The sequence below is a fragment of the Pipra filicauda genome, unplaced genomic scaffold, assembly GCF_003945595.2.
Source record: "Pipra filicauda isolate LSUMZ 115617 unplaced genomic scaffold, ASM394559v2 scaffold77_size3566232_pilon, whole genome shotgun sequence".
Taxonomy (NCBI): domain Eukaryota; kingdom Metazoa; phylum Chordata; class Aves; order Passeriformes; family Pipridae; genus Pipra; species Pipra filicauda.
In genome coordinates, this window is record NW_024104953.1 from 115,650 (window position 1) to 136,606 (window position 20,957).

Genomic DNA, 20,957 nt, shown 5'->3' on the forward strand with positions numbered 1-20,957 from the left:
AGGTCCCAGGTGCTGCACAAGTCTCTGCAACAACAGCCTTGGAGCCAAAGGGTGGGGTTTTCATCTTCATTTGAAGATTGGAGAGGAGAAGTGCTTGCACCATTAAATCCCTAAGACACTCATAAATCTCTCTTTCCCAATACACAAGGCAGATGTACAGTGGGAAAGGAAAACAAAGGGAAACAGGAGGGAAGCCATTTACCTGCTGTCACAAAGCAGTGCTTGGCAGAGCCAAGCATGGAATTCAGGGGGATTTTTTTAGCCTTTCTCCTGTGCAGTGGACAATTTCTCCATTCCCCCACTGTCCTTTCATGGAAATGCTTTTATAAAACTAAATTATTTAAAAGCTTTGATTCAAATGCTCCCTCTCTGCAAGCAGCAGGTGATGACTCAGGAAAGTAAGCTGTCATTTCCATCCTTAAATCCTACATGTTCTGGCAGTTCCAATATGAAAGACAATAGCTTGGGACAAGTAGTTACAGTGATTTCCATTCTTGACCACTTTTCATCACTTTGGTGATCAGAGATGTTCTCTTTAACCCTGGCTCAGCCACTGAACATTCCCTGCCCTTTATAACAGCATTCAGTGCTTGCTGAAGCTGCTTTGAAGGCATGAGTGAGTTAAACCACCTATAAATCCTACTTGACACAATATCTGTTTCAAGGTAGGGGAATATACACTTAACAAAATCATCCTGAATCATTAACTGGTGCTGGGAGAGAGGAAGTATTTCAATCAAAGCTTACAAGCGTTTTGTCTGACACGAGCTTTTTGACAAGACCCCAAGGGGCCAACTTTTGTCTTGTTGGTGTCAGAGACATCACACAGCACTCAGAAGTCAGGATGAAAAATTCACTTACAAGAAAGATTTCTCAGAAATCATAGGTGCAGTGGGAGAGATGGAATTGGAGACATTTAGTCCAGGAAAGTAGTGGCTGGATGTTCAACTCCAGGGAGGAAGAGCTTAGTTCATATGTGCTGCCCATATAGAGTAGAAGTAAACAGAGTGTAATTTTATCAGTAACTTGTAAGAGTTACCAGCTCTCAGTCATTGTTTCCTGATGTTAAGTGCATTCCTTAGAAGCCTGTTCCATGTATTTTTGCTGTTAGTTCATAAATAGTATAATGCATTTTGATAATCTGCTTTGACCTTCTAAATAGCAACGGGGAATAATTTCCCCCACGTGATTCTGCCATGAAACAAGTAATTCCTCTTGAAAAGGGACCATATTTTAAAAAGAACTATAATTTGTAAAGACATAATCAGAGGGTTTGCCAACAAATCACCGTTTCTGGGTGTAGGGTTTTCAGTCAGGACCTTTGTTTGGTGTGTTGTACCGTGCTGAGCCCTCTGGTGGTGCTCAGCACAAACACCCCACAGTGCAGAGGCTGCACGAGTGAGCCAAATTCCTCTCTGGTGGGATGGTCCTGAGGCCATCTGGGATGCAGCAGGAATGAACTGTCCCCCTTTGGCAGAGGTGAATAACCAGCCCTCTCCTGTGCCTGGGAGCACCTGGGTGTGCTGCTTCTGCGTGACTCAAACAATAGCTTGGGCACAGGAAAGCTGTGATGAGGGAGAGGAGACAGACCCATTGTTTTCCTTCTTCTCTTAATCTTCCTGATTCAGTATATTTAAAAGAAATCCTTGCAGAACTTTGCAGTTACACACAGCTGTCATGGAACTGGGCTGCAGCTCCTTCTCAGCCCTGAGTATTCAATCTCCTGTCATTGCTTCACTCTGTCGGTGTGAACAACCAAACTGCCCTTCTTTTTGGACAGGTACAGCTAAAAAATCCTTATCTGGTGCTGTCTGGGGACAGTTTCCTACATCTTTCCTGTGGTGCAGGACCAATTTAAACATGACTGTTACAGATCAGTATGTACCAGTATCAATGTGTGAGCCTACAACAAAGTCTGAACATGCTGCTGCTCACAGACTTGTTTGAGATGGAGAAAGCTGAAAAGAAGGAAGTTGGAAGCAGGGAAACAATAGGCTGGGGAATGCTGATGACTGAGAAGAGATGATAAAAACTTACATCAATGTTTCTTGCATGCAACTTTCTGTTGAGTTTGCAGATTTGGAAGTTTCACTGATCATAGTATTGCAGCATTGTGTCAAATGAGGGCAGATTTATCTGAAAAGGCCTGTCTTGTGTGGTTGCCTTCAGGAACAGAGACACTGATCTGTGTGTCCAGGAGTCCATCCCTGCCTGGGCCCTGCAGTGCTCAGAGCTCCTCCATTTCTTTATGAACAGCTGTCAGTAAAACCTTCCTCTTCTCAGTGCCGCCTTTGAATGTGGTTCCTAAGAATTTGGATTATGTGCCGGGCAGGCTGTAGCTGTGAGACACCTCTGTGCACCTGTCCACTTAGAAGGCTCATCTTGTATCGGTCTTTACCTCAGGAAGTGGCTGTTACTAATAATTTATTGGGTGCTGACAGCCTGTTCTTCCCTGTCCAAAATACCTCCTCCCTCCCAGGGCTGCACACCGAGTAAGGCAGACACTGCCCTATAAATCATGATCAAATACAGCCATGCTGCGGTGATTCAATGTGTGATTCATTTGAGGTTGGAGGGGAGGAGGAGAGGTGGGAAGAGATGGGATAAAAGCACTTTTCCTGAAGAATGCTCAGTGTAGATCACAGATTATTTTCAATTAGGTTTGCTGGCGTGAGGTTTATGCATGCAGGCAGGAACTGGTCGTCATGTGAACTGTCTGCTTTATTCACGGGAGCAATGCTTAGATGTCCTTCTCAGGAGCTACTTAAAAAGCAGGTCTGTTTATCTGTAAAGGGAAAAATTATACATGTTGCTCTGCTTTTCAGCCCTAAGGTGATGTCTATTCTCACCAAGTTCTTGCTAAGCATTTGTTCTTGAATCAAAAGATACTTTCAATTGATGAAAGCAATTAAACCATTTGACGGTGGCTGTCTGTGTTAGGTCTGTCTTTAAGGATTTTGGTGTCTCAGAAATTCTACACTGAAGGTTTCTGATGTGTGTCAAAGAACTTGATTTAAACTCTGATTCTGGGGCAGGGTGTGTGTGTGTGTAATGACACAGGAAAGGAAGTCTGTCTTTCAGTTCTCTGTCTGAAGAGGTGTTCAGAAGACTCCGCAGCTTTTGTCAGACTTGCTTTCTTGTGTGAATGACTTAAAAGTTCAAAGAAATGGTTACACAGACCTACCTCTGAGCCCTGGCCTCCCTCAGGAGTGTCAGCCATCAACCCCTGTTGATGATGACTGAGTGATCCCCCTGGGTAGTGCAGGAGAAGTCAGTGGGACCACTGTGAAAGGAACTGCATAGCAGAGGAAATGCAAGGCTCTAAGTTTAACCCCATGTTGTATCCCGGGAATATTTTAACCCCAAAGTGTCGAATTCTGGACAGATCTGGAAACAAGGTATGACACTATCAAAGCCCAGGGGCTGTTCTGCCGTGGCAAGCTCTGTTTTCCCACAGGGTAGGAGTCCTTTGCAACTGTGCTGGCAGTTACTGTGGGTTAAGTGTTTTAAAAGCATTGTCATGATTTAGGAGTCTGCAGGTTCTGATGGTAGTTGAAGATCTTAATGTCCTCACTCCTCTGATGAACATTGCTGTCCTGAGACAGTGGGGTCTGACCTACTCAGGAATTGCCACCGTTTCCAGCCTGGTATGTTCAATTTTACCTGTAGTCTGCTTTCTTGGCTTAATTTTATGTGCCAGTCTGACTGTTAAGGGTCATGCTGCTTTTGCTGCTCTGCCAGCTTCTGTCTGAGCCTCCCCCCACAGCCCCTTGCTGGCCTGTGGTACATCAGTGATTGTCACATAACTGTGTCTCCATGGCAGTTGCTGGCATGCCAGTCATCCAGACTGATGGGAATGGCAGCTCAGCTGGATCCCACCGGGGCTCTGTGGGAGGCCCTCGGCCCCCTCTCCCTTCTGTGCATCCACCAGGGAGTGGGTTGCTGCATCTCCTGGGCTGTTACAGTTCTGGAGTCCAGGAATTTCCCTCGGCCCTTTGGCCGTGCTGGTGCTCTGCAGGTAAATCTGTTCAGCATGGCTGGGAGGACAGAGGGAACTTGTCCACAGGCTCTGCAAGGGCCCTCCATATGGGTGCCAAGAGGGAATCTCCATCTGTGCTTCAGTTTGGATCACGCTTGAGCTTTCAAAATGAATCTTTCTACTACCACACACCAGTTCACACCACAGAGTGGTCCCAGACTGCTTTTGGATGAGCCATGACATATGCACATAACACTCTGAATGCTGACAGGCATTCCACTCATGGGTTAGGTTTAGGGGTAGAGTAGAGTGGATCTCAACACTGTTTATTTTCCTAGATCCTCTTGTATCACTCCACAGTATCTGCTGATGTCAATGTAGGCTTAGGCTGGCCTTAAGGAGGGCTCTGGGCTGCATTGATCCCTAAAGCCTGGGGTTCTTTTTAAAATATTATCTGTTTTCAGGTGTACTTCAAAGCAGCGTTGTCTCTCACAAACTGTGAGAAATCTTCACAAAATCAGAAAGCAAGAAGGAAAAAAGCAAGAAGAGCCTCCAAATTCTGCTTGCTGAATTGGGATACAGACCTGAGTGACTCAGAACCACTGGGTTCACCCCTCCCCTCTCTTGTACCACGAGTGGTATTTCACACCACCACATGTGGTAGTTCTCAGGTTACCAAACCACAGTTGTTGCACCTGACCCTGGGCTTGTGGTGATAGGAACAGGTACATCCCTGCAGGGTAAAAAGAGGATCTCTGCTGCTGCCAGGGAGGTTTTTCCTTGAGGGGGACACATCAAACCACTACCTTGACCCCAGGTCTCTGCATCCTTTAGGGCTGGCAGGTTCATCTCAGGAGGGCAGCAAGGCTTTAGGGAGGGCACCTGTGTCCTGAACCTGCTGCCCTTGCTCAGAACAGGGTCATTTCAGCCAGTCTTTCACAAAAGGGAATGCCCAGCTCACACACCTCAGGTCTGTGTCAGAGTCATCTCTGGGGTGTAGTAGCTCGCATTATTCTGTTCTTACTCCAGGGATTTTACCAGACTTCTGTGCAGCACTGTGGGGAACCTGTGCAAAACAAACTGGCCAGCTCTGACTGTGGATGGACAGGAATCCCCACCATGAAGTTTCCAGCAAAGGAAAGGGCTCATTTAAATTCAAGGCACCAAGAGTAACTCCAATCTGTATAATTTTTGTCCAGGAATCACTGCATTTGTCAGCTTGGGTTGCTCTCCCATATCCAAAAGCTTCCTGGTAGTGAATTCTAGCAACCCTCCAAGTATTGCAGCAAACCAGGGAAAGGTCAGGCACTGCTCCTGCTCTTAACCTACACATGCAACGTGTAGCAACAGATCCCAGCTGTAAGTGGGAGTCTTTTGAATTCCCAGGGCTCAGTATGCTTGTCAATGCACATTTATTCTCACTAGACTTGTGCTTATGATCTAATTAGGGGTTATTAGAAAGTAAATGATCTTCTTAACAGAAAATACAATTTGAACTGATGAGGGTTTTGTATAAACACACATGTGCACATGCACATGTTTGTATAAGATTCTTACCCAAGTTCTTGCCCTCTTCTGTAGAAGCCAATATCCCTGTCTTTTCAAGTGAATCAGAGAAAGGAGCAGATTATTTTCCCTTTTATTAATCAATATATATTTTCAATCAGAATTGTCTGAGTATCACTGATTATGGGCATCAAGGTAATGGCCATTAGAAAACCAGGTGTTCTGTCAGCAACCAGAGCCTCAAGTGCTTTGTGGACCATTGCTTAGTCTTTTGAAGAACTGATGATGGACAGGCCCACCTGTAGCTCCAGGAGCACGAGGTGGGCTAAAAAATCATGAGGTATCCCTGTACACCTTTGTGTGGATAGGAAGTGGGACAGGTTTGGAAACATGCCATGCTCTTATCCTTCTGCATAACCATTCCTTACTCGTGATGTGGGTTTGCCCTTCAGCCCTCTGTGAACCGGAGAGCAGACGAGCCACCGGCAGTTCAAGTCAGACCATTCCCATGGCTTTACCAGCCCTTTCCCATGCTCCCTTTGCATCTGGGAACAGGAGGGGAGATGGTTTGGGATGGAAGAAGGGGTGGATCAGTGAGAAAGGCTGTTCTGCACCAGTGAAATGCTTTTCCTGGGCACAAAGGGGACAGGAGCTCGCTCATTGTGTCTCTGCTAATGGATTAAACGGTGTACAGGAATGTTCCGGGGCCAGTGAACCATCAGAACAGTCCTGGTGAGGTTTTGGCAAGTGCCAGCCAGTGCTGCCCCGGGTAGTTCTGGGGTTTGGCAGCAGGGATGTTCCTGGGACTGTCCCAGTGGGCTGTTTGCATCCAGCCTCCCTGTTTTGAAGGTTGAGGGTGTTTACTGGCGGGGACTCAGGCCGGTCTGTGCCAGCTGGCCTCCATGCCCAGGAATGTTCCCAGGCACACTTAATTTGCTTGTATAGATATAACCTAATGTTAACAGTTATCATCTGTCCCCGAATCTCCCAGAGTTTTTTCAGCAGTGCCTTGTGCTGCACGGGGTGTTAAGGCTCGTGTTGTGCACATCTGAAATCAGGTCAGGTTGTCTCCACTGAGAACCCTGATGTCTGATGTGTTCCTGCTCTAAGGGTTCCAAGCAGTGCTGCTCTGGGCACTACAGCAGTGACCCCCCCTTTATGGTAATGCCTTCCAGTTCATCAGCAGTTCAGGTTGCCCTGCAGCACTTTCTTATTTACTTCTCATTAGCATTACGTTTACTTTGGATTTGTTGCTTTCCAAAGGAGGAATCCCAACCCAAATTAATGGAGTGGAAAATTCTCACTGATTCCAGAGGGGTAGGATTTTGCTGCAATGTCTTATCACAGAATCACAGAATGGTTTGGGATGGAAGGAACCTTTCACACCATCTCGTTCCAACCCCCTGCCATGGGCAGGGACACCTTCCACTATCCCAGGTTGCTCAGAGCTCCATCCAACCTGGCTTTGAACACTTCCAGGGATGGGGCATGCACAGCTTCCCTGGGCAACCTGTGCCAGGCCTCACCACCCTCACAAAGAATGTTTCCCTAATATCTAATCCAAACCTACTCTCTGTCAGTGTGAAGCCATTCCCCCTTTTCCTGTCACTCCATGCTCTTGTAAATAGTCCTCCTCTATATTTATTGTCAGCTCTCTTCAGGTACCAGAAGGCCACAATTAGTTCAGCCCAAAGCCTTCTCTTTTCCAGGCTGAATATCTCAATTCTCTCAGCCTTTCGTCGTGGGACAGGTGCTCTATCCCTCTAATTATCTTGGTGGCCTCCTCTGGACTCGCTCCAACAGGTCATATCCAGTGACTCTCTGTATTACTGGTTATTTTATTTTAGATGTATTTCTTGTAGTCTTTCTAGTTATTTTCTTCCAGTATCTCTCAGCCTTACAAGTCCCATTGTATAAATTCTCTTCCTTCTTTGCTGTTCACAGTTATTTTCCTCTCCACATCCCCAATCCATCTCTTTATGTAAAAAGCCTTTGACCTATTTGCAATATAGTTACTGAAGCTGTATTTATAGGAGTTTAGGGCAAAAATAACAAGTCTAGTAGACAAATGTCATTTTTGCATGACAGCATCTCCTTTTGGATTGATAGCAATGGCCCATATTACCAAGGTGCCTGGATGGGTATGAATTCTTCATTAATGATCTGGAGGAAAATAGAACATATTTCAGAACTGGTGTCTACCTTCTATTCAAAGACCAAAGGGATTAGTCCACGTTACATCATTAGTTCAGTGATATGACATCAGATTTACAGCAAGCTGGGATAGTCACCAGATTTTGTGATGTGGGAGTGATGGTGATGTTTTGTATATTCTTTATTAGGTGTCCGTAATTATGTTTTGCTGTGACCTCTGTCTCTAAGCCAAGGCAAAACAGGCCTTTTGGGTTATTTTAGTCTAAATGTTGGATTTAATTTTTCATTTTTTAACCTGTGTAGTGATATCATCTGCAGATAAGGTTGGGGTATCACTCCCCACAAATGTGGAGGGAGTGAATTGTGCTGGGGAATACTCATGGTAATTATTAGCATTATTCCTTAAGATTAAAAAAAAAAAGAAACCAAACTTTTTATTGATCTCCGTCTGAGGTGCATACCGGAGCTGAAGTCAGTGAGCTATTTTATATTAAAAAATAGACAAAGACATGGCAGCCCCCTTGGACACAGAGCTACACCTTCTCCCCTCAACACTGTCAGAACAGGCCTTTCTATTCCCACATCCTCCCTGTGGATTTATTTTGTGTAGTTGGAAAAAAATCACCAACTCTTGTGTTTGCAGAAGAACTGCTCAGCGTGACACAGGTGACTGACACACAAATAATGGAGCTGGAGTGGCTTGCAGTAAATAAAGGAACAGGCAGCCCCCCATGGTCTTTAATACTGTTATTTATACTGACGAGAGACTGGGGGTTTGAAGGCGAATTTGCTGCTTGATTTCTCACTGGGAGCTGCACATCTGAAATGATTATGGAATTAAAATCTCTGACTACTCCATCTGAGCAAGCACAGTTTCACTTGGATCCAAATTTGCTTTAAATTCAGATGGTCTGTATCCCACCATAATATATATATTTATGTTTGTCCATTTTGATCCAGTTTTCTAACCTGATTTGGTGGATACAACTCCTCAGTAAAGACAGGAGCAGTTTCAAAGGGTGCTGCAATGCACATCTCCCATGTCTTCTGAAGAGATGCATTTGATTCTCCTGTGGACCACCAGCTCCACAGCCAGATTAGCCACCTCTTTGAGAAGAAAAGGCCAATGGCCCGAAGGAAAGCTTTATAGTTTAATGAAACAGTAAGAAAACAAATATTAAGTTCTTAATGAAAGAAATGAAAATGGAAAGCACAGTAGTCAGTCCTTTATGATCCATGAATTCCTTTCTCTCGCCCTGCAGAAAGCACATGTGTTCTGCAGTAGCTGGGCTGATCCTGTTGGCAAATCTTTCATTCAGTGTAATGGTACAGGATCAGGGGTTTGGGAAGGAAACTGGGAACAGAAGAAGTAGATGAGACCTGCTAAGACACAGATCCAGCCTTCTGCTGTCACAGGCTCTGCACCATACAATCCCTTCCACAAACTTTTTTTGTTGCATTTATTTGTCCTCAAAGCTCCCCTTGGTGGGCTTTTCTAGTGGCTCACTTTCTTCTCATTTTTGCCCAGATTAACTCACTCTAGTCACTGTAGGTGCTGCTTTGCTCAAGCCAAAGTTTTTCTCAGCTCTCCTGGATCTCCTTCCTGCCGTGCATCCCTCTGACCCACACGGTGACAGCAGCGATGCTCCCTCTGCCTTTCAACATCTGCCATCACAGCCAAACTCTTCTGTCCCCTTGCATTGTGCTGCCCTGTCCCACAATTCCTACTTATTACGGAGACTGGAAATCCACACTCCGGTGGTGCCAGACAAATGTGAACTACGGTGCCTCACAAATATCAAACCAAACCCACTGATTACATATTTCTTCAGGTGACTTTCTGCGTTCAGCATCAATATTTCTGTGGAAACCAGAAAATGGTGTTGTCAAGATAATTGTTTCCTTTACCTCTGGAGTTTGTAAAGTCTTCAAGGCGGATTCTGTCAGTTTGTGTGGGCAAATTCATCACAGAACACACCCAAAGGCTTTTAGAGAGAGAGCTGTGATGGGAATAGTTGTCATTACAGCAGCGCTTTCAAAGTAATAATTTTTTAATGATATTATGACATAGGTCACATGGTACCCAGGTAGGCTCAAATCAAAGTATTTCAGCCTTAGTTCATTTGAGCTGAGCCTTTACTGATGGAAATTTTCATGGAACACGTTTTCTCATGGAAATTTAATTTTCTACATTTAAGGCTGTATTTCTTGCAGACGAAGTGAGGGTGCTTGTTCATTGTGAAGATAACAATGCAGCCAATGAATTGCATATGCCCCAGTAAACTCTAAACACACAAGCCTAACATGGAATATAAATCTAAATGTCTTGCACATGCTATGCAAATTCAGGAGTCTTCAATAGGGCCCTGTTTCACCAAGGAGCTGATTCCAGAAAAGTTTGAAAAAGCAGTGGAATAACTTTAACATTATTAACCCACATAAAGACTCCTGAATATCGTACAAAATCACTCGTGTTGATATTGGCTCCCCCCTGGAAAGAAAAAGAGATCAAAGTTTTTTTTTCCCCTGAAAATATTAGCCTTGAGTTTGTTTTCAGATCTTTAATGTAAAATTGCATTTACTTTCTGTGTTTTCAAGACTGAGGCATTATTGTTACTCCAGTTCAGTAGGCTTTTTATAATCACTTCATATACTCACGTTTATTTCTCTCTTTCTTCTGAATGGCAAGGAGAGGATTTTCCCTGCAAAAACGGAGGGACTTTTCAAAGATGGAAATGCCTTGAAGAATTGCACCTTTATGATTATTGTTGATTTGTTTATAAGGTTAGAGCCCCATAAAGTATTCAGAAGTGATTTAATTGGTAAGTTGACACTGGCTTGAAGTAAATTGCTGCATCGCAATGCTTTGTTCATTCTCTGTTCTAGCACATTGTGGTTTTAGTGCATTATAATATTGCTCAAACAAGATGAAAATGCTCATTTCAACAAGAGCAGGACTAAAGCTGGGACTTTTTTTAAAGAATATTACACATTGTCTTTTATTGTGACAATCTCAAAATGGTGCCTGTGTATTCCTGTCAAAACACAAGAGAATTTTGCTGCATCTTAATGGGATATATTTGTTTAATATCTACAGAGAAAAGTCCAAAGTGACCTTCTCTAATGCATCTTGAGTTTCTGCTTTAGATCTTTGTTCAGCAGGGACCACCCCAGCTCTGGGGTTTTGTACAGCCCTGAGAGATGCCAAGGGCTGACAAAAACCCCATCACTCAGTGCACTGGGGCACTCCCAGGGCAAAGCCTCACATGAGGTTGAGGGGTGTGAAAAATCCCTTTTCCATCCCAATTTTTTATTCGATAGTTTCTACCCCCTCCACCTACCAGGAGTGAGGATGCCTTTATCATAACCTCCTGGTGCTGCACAGGTGAATAAATGCACTCGGGGCAGCCCAGCTCCTGTGTGCCACCAGCAATTCTGTTCACTCTGCTGAGGAGAAATGCTGGGAGTTGTCCTGGATCCCCAAACTGGAGACACAGTTGGAAAACCACTGGATGGTCCGTTTTTCACAAGGCTTGAGAACTTGAGGGGGAGCAGCTCTGTCCAACCTTCGGCTGCTTTTTCCTGCCTGGAAGAACCAAAACAGCTCATGTGGAGGGAATGGTGAGAGCTACAGGGTGGCTCCTTTCTGTCCTTCAAAATTAGGACTCTCTACTGCAGTCCTGGTGTGGGGGGGGAGGCCTTGCCTGAGTGAGAAATGAGGCACAAAACGAGTTCCTTACACTGGGACATTAATTGCTGTTGAGAATATTTATGAACGGGCTTCTTTAATGAAGTGATTTGTTGGTCCTAAGAAACTGCTTTATCTCATCAAATCCACAGCACAGGAAATCTAATGTGAAGGTTTGGTCCCAGCAAAGCATGCTTGGCTTGAAGAAAAGAATCACACTTTGGAAAAAAAAAAAAAGAAAAGGAATAATGGAATGTTAAATTAGTAATGGCTTTTGCAGCTTGTTTGCAGTTTGATCTTTCTATGCTGTAAAAATTATTTCAGTATTTAATTTCTGGGGCTTAATTTGTGCCTTTACTCGGATTATTTTTTAAAGAATTTCTTCTGCTTGGAAGAGTTTGTTTCCTACAACAGAAGAATAATATTACAATAGATGGTTTGCATTTGGCTGCCAGAAGCCCCAGCTGTTGGTGGGAGGTTATTCTGAGCAAGTGTGTAAATAATTGAAACTCCATGAAAACACCTCTCCCAAACCTCCAGTCCAGGAGAGCCATTCTGTTTGTGCTACCTTCACTTTTATGGGTCTGGTCACACACTCCAGAGTTAGAGAAATGCTCCTCTGCTTGGCTGCATCGGGGTCATGCAGCTCTGTCCATGCTACTGTGTCCCAGCTCCTGTAAACCTGCCTAAACTATCTGTACAAGAAGCCTCTTGGCATTGCTGTGGGTGTGGAGATGGGAACTTGGAGCTCAGCATGTGGTTTGACATTAACTTTTGTACCCTGTTTGGGGGGTAACAAACCTTATTGGACCCACAGAGGGGTAGAGGAAGAGTAACTGAGATGCTGAGGTGGTGCTGCTGTCTCCATGCATTTGTCTCCTGTTTCAGACATCCCTGGATTACATCCCTAGGTTACATACCTGGATTTACAAAGGGGAAGCTGATGTGTGGAGAAATTAAGTGATTTGCACAGGGTCAGGAATGGTGGAGGTGAAGACTGAATCCAAGTCCCTTGAAACCACGCCGGTACCTCAACCACAGGGCCACCATTCCTTTGGAGCATATTTTCCTTTGACTCCAGCAGCTTCTGCAGCTGCCTGGCTTTGTAGAGCAGATCCAAAGCTCCCTGAAGTCAGTGGGAGTCCACTTACTGATTTCCAGCGGGCTTTGGATCAGTCCCATCAGGTGCATTTTTCCTATACACTGGAAAGAACAGTTCTGTCTCTTAATGGTCTCTTTACCTGTCCCAGCTGTGTGTTAGGGAAGCTGGGCAGTTGGAGATTAGGACTGTTTATTTTACCTTGTAAGGACCCCTGGCAACTGCTTGAAAACAGATAGAAACCAAGGTTATTGCTCCCATCTCCCCACTGGAAATTTGTGCTCCCTCAGAGCACAGCTACACAAACAGCTGATTTGGCATTTAGCACAAGGGAAGGAACGGAAGCGCCTGGCAGGGTGGTGGGAATGAGTTATTGGAGGTGATGGGGGAAGGGCCAGAACCTCGGAGCAGAGCTCCTGGTGGTGGAAGAAGCTGCTCTGGATGCTGAATCCACTGCTTGTGTGGCTGCAGCCTCTTTGAAGAGATGGGAACTATCAGATGTGGGTGGGAAGGAGTCTCTTGAACTGCTAATAAATTGTTATAATCGGCGTGATCGCTGATCGCCCGGTTAACCAACAGCTGTATGGGAAGGTTTCCCTTGGTTCCCCAGGGTCAGGACTATCCTCTGCCGTCTCCCCAGACTGTAAAACTCTTGGGTGGGAATTCACGGCTGTGTTTACATTCCCATATTTCCCCACATGAACTAGTACCCATTTTTCTAGAGCAGATATGTCTCTACTCGTGAAGTAGTCGATCCTGTTCTTTATGAAATCAGTGCCTTCTGTGGCTGTGGTTCCCTGAGGTTGTCTCTGGGAGGGAGGGAGGGAGAAGGCTGAGCAGAGCTGAACACAAACCTGATGTGCACCAAAACCTACCAAAATTTTAGCTGTTTTTCTGTTGACTATGTTTAGCTTTTGATCTTACCCAAGGACCATTGAAACAGTCATTGAGATGAGGTTGTCCACTGCAACTGCAGAACAGTCATTAGCTTTATTTAAAATTATATACGTGGGCTGAACCAAAAATGTGCTCGTGACAGATTTTCTGCTTGTTTACTGAGGACCCTGAGTCTGGATTCATCCCAGTTTGCATTAGATTCTTAGTTAATTGTTTAAATTGGAGACCTAATTGCTCTGTGGGCCTGGAGCCCTCGGTAATCAGTGAAGAAAAAATAAGTTACTTGTAGAAAGCAATTCAGAAATTTAGGTGGGATGCAAGTACCTACAGTCTTGTAGTTGTTTCTACTGAGTGTAAGGGGAATTTAGGGTAGGTGAACTCCTAATTTAAGCATTTTAGTAAAGTGCCTGAAGTTAGATGAGATGGATTTGCGTGCTGGTGACTAGTGATTTCTCATGGACCTCACCAAACTTCCATGGAGCTGCTTAAATACAGATATGTTGTTTAATAAGGAAAAAGGAAACCTGTGGGAAAACAAAGAATATCAATAATCACACATACTTACATCTGGCAATAAAGTTTTTTTGGGAAAAAAAAAATCAGTACAGCAGCTTGTTGCCTTTGAAACTTAATGCCATTAAAATGTTCAACATGAAGTTTCTATTTTTAAAATAGCAGTTGAAAGAAATGCACGAGATTAATAAGAAACTAAATTGAAACCACGTTGGTTTGTAGGTAACACAGACAAACAGCAAGTTAATGGGGAGGGCTGTGCGTGCACTCCAGTTTGGACACTCCTTGCTTGGGTTTTATTTTGTCTTTCCTAGAAAGCAGAAGGGGGTAGAAATACCAGCCTGTTAAATCTTTTATTTCCTTTTTTAGGCTGTTGTTCATTTGAGTTTATTAAGCTTTTTGAAGCTGCAGCTTGTGACAAGTTAAGACACTGCCTACCACCCCAATACACAGGGAGTCTCTGATATAAACTGTTTTACAACAGAAGTGGACAACAGGTCTGTCCATGCAAAGTCTTAAAGACAAACAAGGAGATGTGTAGCAATCATGTAGGAAGTGATGAGAAGGAGATTTGAGGACTGGGCTGTTTACCTCGAAGGCAGGAGCCTTCTGACACAAGTGTCAAAGAAAGCTGTAGATCTCTCCCTCTATTTGTTGGACTGCATAAACTCAAGTTATTGATATGAGATTAAAAGGGGAGTTTGAGCAGGGAAGTAGAGTGTTGGTGGGTTGGAACATGGAGAAGAGCTGTGGTTTTATTGGCGCTGTGACCATTTACAGGATGTCAAAATCAGGCCCACTGACTGCAGTGGATTTCGGATGATCCATGCCAGCAGCAGAATTATCCCATATGGCTTTTATTTTCTCTCAGATTATTTTTTTTAAAGTCTCAAGGCTGTGTGGCAATAGTAGAAGAATGAGCACTGGAGGACCTTGTGAGTAGCCCGAAGGAGAATACGCAGATAGTTGTTTGGTTCATGGATTGTTGGCAGAAGCAGTGGATGTTACCAGCAGACACTGCATGGATCTGCATATGGAATAACCTACTATAAATAAACAGCACAGAATGTCCAGCCTATATTTACATATGGGAGATGTCTGTAAAATATTAAAGTACTCAGTGTAGAAAAGAACTAGGAACTTGTTGGAAATGAAGGAGAAGATAAAGCCAGGGCAGCTTCTGTCCCAAGGTGCTGTCAGTCAACTCCAGTGATGGCCTCAGTCTCCTTCCATGCCAATATGACTCCCAGACGTGCTTCCCCAAACCACGTTTCTGGCTATTCCTCTGGGGATGTTTGATTTTCAGCTGAACTCTGCACATCTCATAACAAGCTTTGGGTCTGTTTTGTGGTCATGGTTTGTGTTTTATGAATCTTATTTCTTAGATGATGGAGATTGGGATAGAGTCAGTGACAAGAACCTTGGGGAAGGCCACGGATATATGGGAGAGATCTGCTAATGTTTAACAGTAACACATGAAAGTCTTTCCAGCTTTACTGTTATGATTACTCTGCTTTTATATATGAACAATTTACACAGGTTGCAAAGCTTCAATAACTTAAGCTCTGCAAAACATCCTCATCAATAACAAAAACACAGGTACAAACTGCCCAATGGTAGCATTGCTAAATAAATGTTTTTTTTCTTGGCCAAAGTTGTTCAGTATTAAAGAAAAATAAAAACCTCACAATTTTGAATGTTAGAGGAAGAAACCCCATTTTTTTCTCAATAAACAGATGCCCCATTTTCACAGATGCTGACCTGTTTGCTCAAGCACTTTGGAGTCTCAGAGTGATTGTTTAGATGTTGTTGGTAGAATTAGTTGGAAACTAGAACTTTATTGAAATAAAATTCGAAGTTTCAAAATTGGTTTGCACACCCCATGAGGAGATCAGGCGCTCGCTGAGGTTGGAGTGAGTTGGGCACTTGCTGTGAAAGGAATATTCTGAGAAGTTTTACTTTGGAAGCGTCAAAACATTTTGATTCTGAAATTTGAAAACATGACGTTCGATAGCGGTGATTTGCTATTATCATATGGTACAGTATAGCAGTGTAATACTCACTAGGGTATAGCAGTATGCACACATGGTATATATTAACATTTATTTTCATGTAATGTATGTATAAGTTGAAACAATGAATACAGTGATACGGTGAGAATAAAACGTACGAGTCAAGATTAACTTGGGAAGTTAAAACATTTGGCTGCAAAACAATTTAGTTTCATAAAAAAAAGGTCTTTATTATGTAAAACTACTACATCAAACTGCTGCTAGCTTTCAACCAAGTTTCATTATTATAAGTGAAACCAGCAAAGCCCAACAATTTCCATTGTGGCAGCCTCTAATGTTGTTAAACCTTTATTATGCGTGCTGAAATCATCCACGCTGAGGGCGGCTGCAGGCTGGATTCCCTCGGAAACGACTGGCAGAAATGTTTCAGCAGTTTCTGAGGCTGAGCATAGGGAAGAGTACATTATTTTACTTACATTAAAATATGGGCACCGTTTCAGAGAAAAGCATTAGAAAGGACACTGGGATGGACTTTTTGCCTCCCAGGCATCTGCCCTGGTTTGGCCAAGGTGTGAACTTGTGTTCACACGTTCTCTGTGTGTCTCAGCAGCTCTGTCAGCTCAGGGAGGGTTTGGTGGAACCAGAGACTGGTGTCTGTTTTTTTATTTCACTTTTACTGTTCAGATACGTAGGTGAGGTTTGGAAGGAACAGTAGCTTAGGTACCCTGTGTTCTTGATTGATCTCATTAGTTAATTATTCCTTTTTACTAAGGGAAAACCTGTTGATCTGCAGAAAAGTGAGTTTGGTATGTGGAACATGTGCTGTTCTTCTGCCTTCAACCTCAGGTCCACGTTTTAGGCAGGCTCGGTGAGGCGATGCTCCCCTCCATGCCAAAGCAGAGCCCACGGTGCCAGAGATCTAATCAGGTGGTGACATGGAGGACTGGCAGAGATGTTTGTGAACATGGAAAAAGTAGTTCTCCTGGCTCTTCCAGTCAAGTGGCTGGCCAGGAACGAGGTTTCAATTATAAGCAGGGCTAAAGTACGTTTGCGTTAATGACAGATCTGTCAGGAGGAGTGCAGATACTCCAAGAATACATGTGATGGGATTACGTGCATGTTGCTAATTCATTTGACGTAGCTGCTTGCTTGAGTTTGGTTAATTAAGAAGGATGATCCCTATTGGCTGGGAAGTGGCATCACTGAACCCAAATTTCTTCTGGAAGTGTAAGATTGTCGTGTGTCCTGGGCTGCTGGGTGTCAGGAGTCACCTCAGAGCACCCAGCAGAGGTCTGTGAGGAAAGGGTGGGCGACAAGCTGCAGGTTGTCACTGCTAATGCGGAATGGGATGGGTTTAGCCACCGCTGTCAGCTCGGCTCCTGTGCAAACCTTTAGCACCCATTTGTGGCCGATTTCTCGTTATTTTGGAACTGCAGCACTGCTGTTCCCTGCTTGGCTGTAGGTACCTGGCATAGGTCTCTCTGTGAGGAGGGGAGAGGGTTGCGCTGGGCTGTGAGGAGAGAAGGGGGCTCCCTGAGTGCCGTGAGGAGAGGAGGGGGATCCCTGAAGCTGTGAGGAAAGAAATGGGCTGTCTGGGTCTGTGAGGAGAAGAGAGGTTCACTGAGGGCTGTGAGAAGAGGAGAGGGCTGCCAAGGGCTGTGAGAAGAAGAGGGGGCTCCCTGAAGCTGTGAGGAGAGCAGTGACCTGCCCGGGGCTGCGAGGAGAAGAGTGGGATCCCTGAAGTTGTGAGGAGAAGAGCAGGCTCCCTGAGGGCTGTGGGGAGAGGAGGGGGCTCCTGAAGCTGTGAGGAGGAGAGAGGGCTCTCTAAAGCTGTGATGAGAAGAGGGGGCTCCTGAAGCTGTGAGAAGAGGGGCTGCCCGGGGCTGCGAGGAGAAGAATGGGATCCCTGAAGTTATGAAGAGAAAAGAGGGCTCCCTGAGGGGCTGTGAGGAGAGGAGGGGGCTCCCTGAGGGGAGGCTGGGGCTGCTCTGAGGGCTGAAAGGAGAGGAGGGGGCTCCCTGATGGCCATGAGGAGATGAAGGGGCTCCCTGAGGGCTGTGAGGAGAAGAGGAGGCACCCTGAGTGCCGTGAGGAGAGGAGGGGGCACGCTGAGGGCTGTGAGGAGAAGAGGGGGCTCCCTGACTGCCATGAGGAGAGGAGGGAGCTCCCTGAGGGCTGTGAGGAGAAGAGGGGGCTCCCTGACTGCCGTGAGGAGAGGAGGGAGCTCCCTGAGGGCTGTGAGGAGAAGAGGAGGCTACCTGAGGGCTGTGAGGTGAGGAGGGGGCTGCCCGGGGCTGTGAGGAGAGGAGGGGGTTCCCTGAGGGCTGTGAGGGGAAGAGGGGGCTCCCTGAGGCTGTGAGGAGAGGAGGGGGTTGCCCGGAGCTGTGAGGGGAGGCTGGGGCTGCCCCTGCCGGGCATGGCTGGTTCCAGAAGGTTCCAGCCGGCTCCAGCAGCCCCACCACAGGGCTCACCTGAGTGCAGCGTATGCACAGAGCTAACAGTATTTGATATACTTTTAATGAATTCCTGCAATTTTTTTTTAAGTTATTGAAATCTCCTTTTTCAAAAAGGTAATAATACTTTGTTTGTTCTATTTTTATTCGCCATTTTTACCTTAATAGGCCTTAATAGGAAAATACCTGCTTGTGAATTCATTTTCTTGAAACCCACTTTTTTCCACCCAGAGTGTCTTGTAGGAATATCAGTGCCATTGAAGCACAAGCTCCTGTCTATAATACCTGAAGGAAGGATGAGTTCAGTTCTCACTTGTTTGCAGTCTGGTTCCAAGTTTGCCCACATCAGGGCTAGCTTTCTCCTTTGGGCTCCTATACTGTCCCAATAGACCTTCCACTCCTGCCTGGGCTCTCCATGTGGTGTGGAATGTAACCTGGTGTCCAGGGCAGGCTGCTAATTACAGCTTTAATTTTATTGTGTTTAGGAGGAGACAGCTACCCAAGCTTTCCTTACCTGTGAGTATGGATCTGAAGACAGGCGCGATAGCAGATAAGATGTGCTGACAGACAGGACGGCCCCGATGGCAAATTGCCCATCAGGTGAGTAAAACCTGCGACTGATGAGCCCCATGAAAGGATGATTGTTACTATAACCATACATGTGGACAAATAAAGCTGTGGATCTACATAGACATTACACACACACACACATATATGCATTTGTTTCTATGTGGTGTTAAAAGCATCTGTTCCAAAAGGAGTTTAGAAAAGAGAAGAAAAGGTGTGTTTTATATTATTCCTGTGTATGCATTTTCTTACCTAATACATGCTTCAATTCCTTTGCGGCCTTCTTAAAGAAGTAACTAATGTATAAGCAGTGAAACTTAAAAGGAATCAACTGAAGTCCAAATAGTTTCTTACAATGCCTAAGTTTTGTGATGAGTAAAAACTTAGTAACTTGTGATAAGTAAAAATTTGTGGCACAGAAATGACCTATTATTTTACAATAAAGGCACTATTATTTTACAGTAAGAAAATAAAAGCAAGGGTCTGCTCTTGGCTGTAAATACTGCAAAAATTATTTTAATTTTGCAACTGGTAAGCTGTGGTTTTGTTAGTTGCAAATTGTTGCAGCTCCAGAGCTTTGAAAGGGAAACAGCTGATTTATATCAGTTGAAGATCTGTCTTTTCGTTCTTGATGTTTTATTCAGAATTTCTGGATCACAGTACATTGGAAATCGCTGTGGTAAACTTACCATAAATATTCAGGTTCTGTGGTGCATTACTCTTTGAATAATCCCATTAATTTCAGAGGCTTAGAAGTACTCAAGAGAGCAGACTTCCCTGGAAAGGGGAAAAGCTGATCAGTCCTGAATTATGGTTATGGGGTGTGTTACCACAGCCTGCTTTCCAGTGTGGTGAGGAACTGAATTGCTGTAGCATCAGCTCTGTTCCTTGCACCATTTGCCAGCTGTGCTGGGTTCAATACAGCACCTCTTGGAATCCATAGGAGCCTTTCCACTGACTTCATCAGGCATTGGGTGTTCAGGGATCTCGCACGAGATCAAATGGCAGCTATTAATGGAGCCTGGCCTTCTTCCAGCTTTAGTTACTGCCTGTGGTGCTTGTACAATCTGTTTGCTACATAATTTTCGCTCATTTCATGAAAACAGAGAATGCCTCAGAGCCGTGCTGTGCCACTTGGTATTTCTGTTTGTTTATTGTCACTTACCTTTGTCTTCAAAGGAGCTAAATGCAACAGCCATCTAGTTACTGAGCCTTTCTTTATGTGTTTGTTTACACAAAGGCTGCTTTTGCGTTAATATCACTGACCAAAAGAATTACAAAAGCTCAAATCCATGTTCACGCTCTCTTAAAATGCTAGTTTTTAAAAATTGAGACAGATGTTTGGTGGTGTTTGAAGAAAAAAAATGCAAAACCTGGGACAGTTTTGGTGCTGATGTTTCAGAAATGGAGCTGGTTAAAATATTTCTGGTTTTAAGATGCTGTCAGCCTTTTTTAATATAAATTTTGGGCAAAAGAAAAAATAATAATGAAAATACCTGCAAAAACATTTCAGTTAAGTAGTTTGCACATTTCTGCACTCTGTTGAGAGCTGAAGAGGAGGAACACAAGGAGCCCACCAAGTGTCACAGGCGGGTGAGTTTGGTATTGTGTGTGTTATCTGCACTATGGATTGGAGAAGGCGAGAGGATCACTGTCCAAAGGTTGGTAGCTCTCATCACACCAGGAGTTTTCTCCCATTTCTCTCCGTTTCCACCAGCAGTTTGTCCTTGCTGTGTTTTTTTCCTGTGGGTGTTTGAACATGGAACAGGTGTTTCCCAGGAAGGCTGAGTGCTTACGGCTCTAATCGCTGTCTCTGGCAAATGGATCCTTTGTGCTGTCTGGAGGATTAATGGAGGGTTAGGTGCTTAAAAAAATAAACAGTGAGTGCAAACAGTGGGAAGGAGTAAAGCCTTGTGTGCTGAGAAGCGAGATGATATCATTTATTTAGCAGAGGTGATACAGTAGCCAGAGATGCCACGAGAGGAGCAGCTCCTCTGAAGGAAACAGGAAGGAAGCTCCTCTGAAGGAAGCACCCCATGGAGAACTGGTGCCCCCCCAGGCGTGAGGCAACCACAGCTTAGCTGTTGTG

The 20,957-nt window shown here is 44.6% G+C and overlaps 1 protein-coding gene across 8 annotated transcripts in view; it reads left to right on the forward strand.

The window, feature by feature from the left end:
• The window catches only part of BMP2 (bone morphogenetic protein 2), a 220,327-nt gene that overhangs the window by 99,448 nt on the left and 99,922 nt on the right, over positions 1–20,957 (forward strand). For 6 of the 8 annotated variants that reach the window (XM_039389840.1, XM_027738643.2, XM_027738646.2 and 3 more), the window contains one exon: positions 18,787–18,901. The gene's annotated coding sequence lies outside the window, so the exon portion shown is untranslated. Of the gene's footprint in view, positions 1–18,033; positions 18,121–18,396; positions 18,419–18,786; positions 18,902–20,957 lie in introns of those variants that run through there. The other 2 variants (XM_027738651.2, XM_027738650.2) reach the window with 2 other exon arrangements.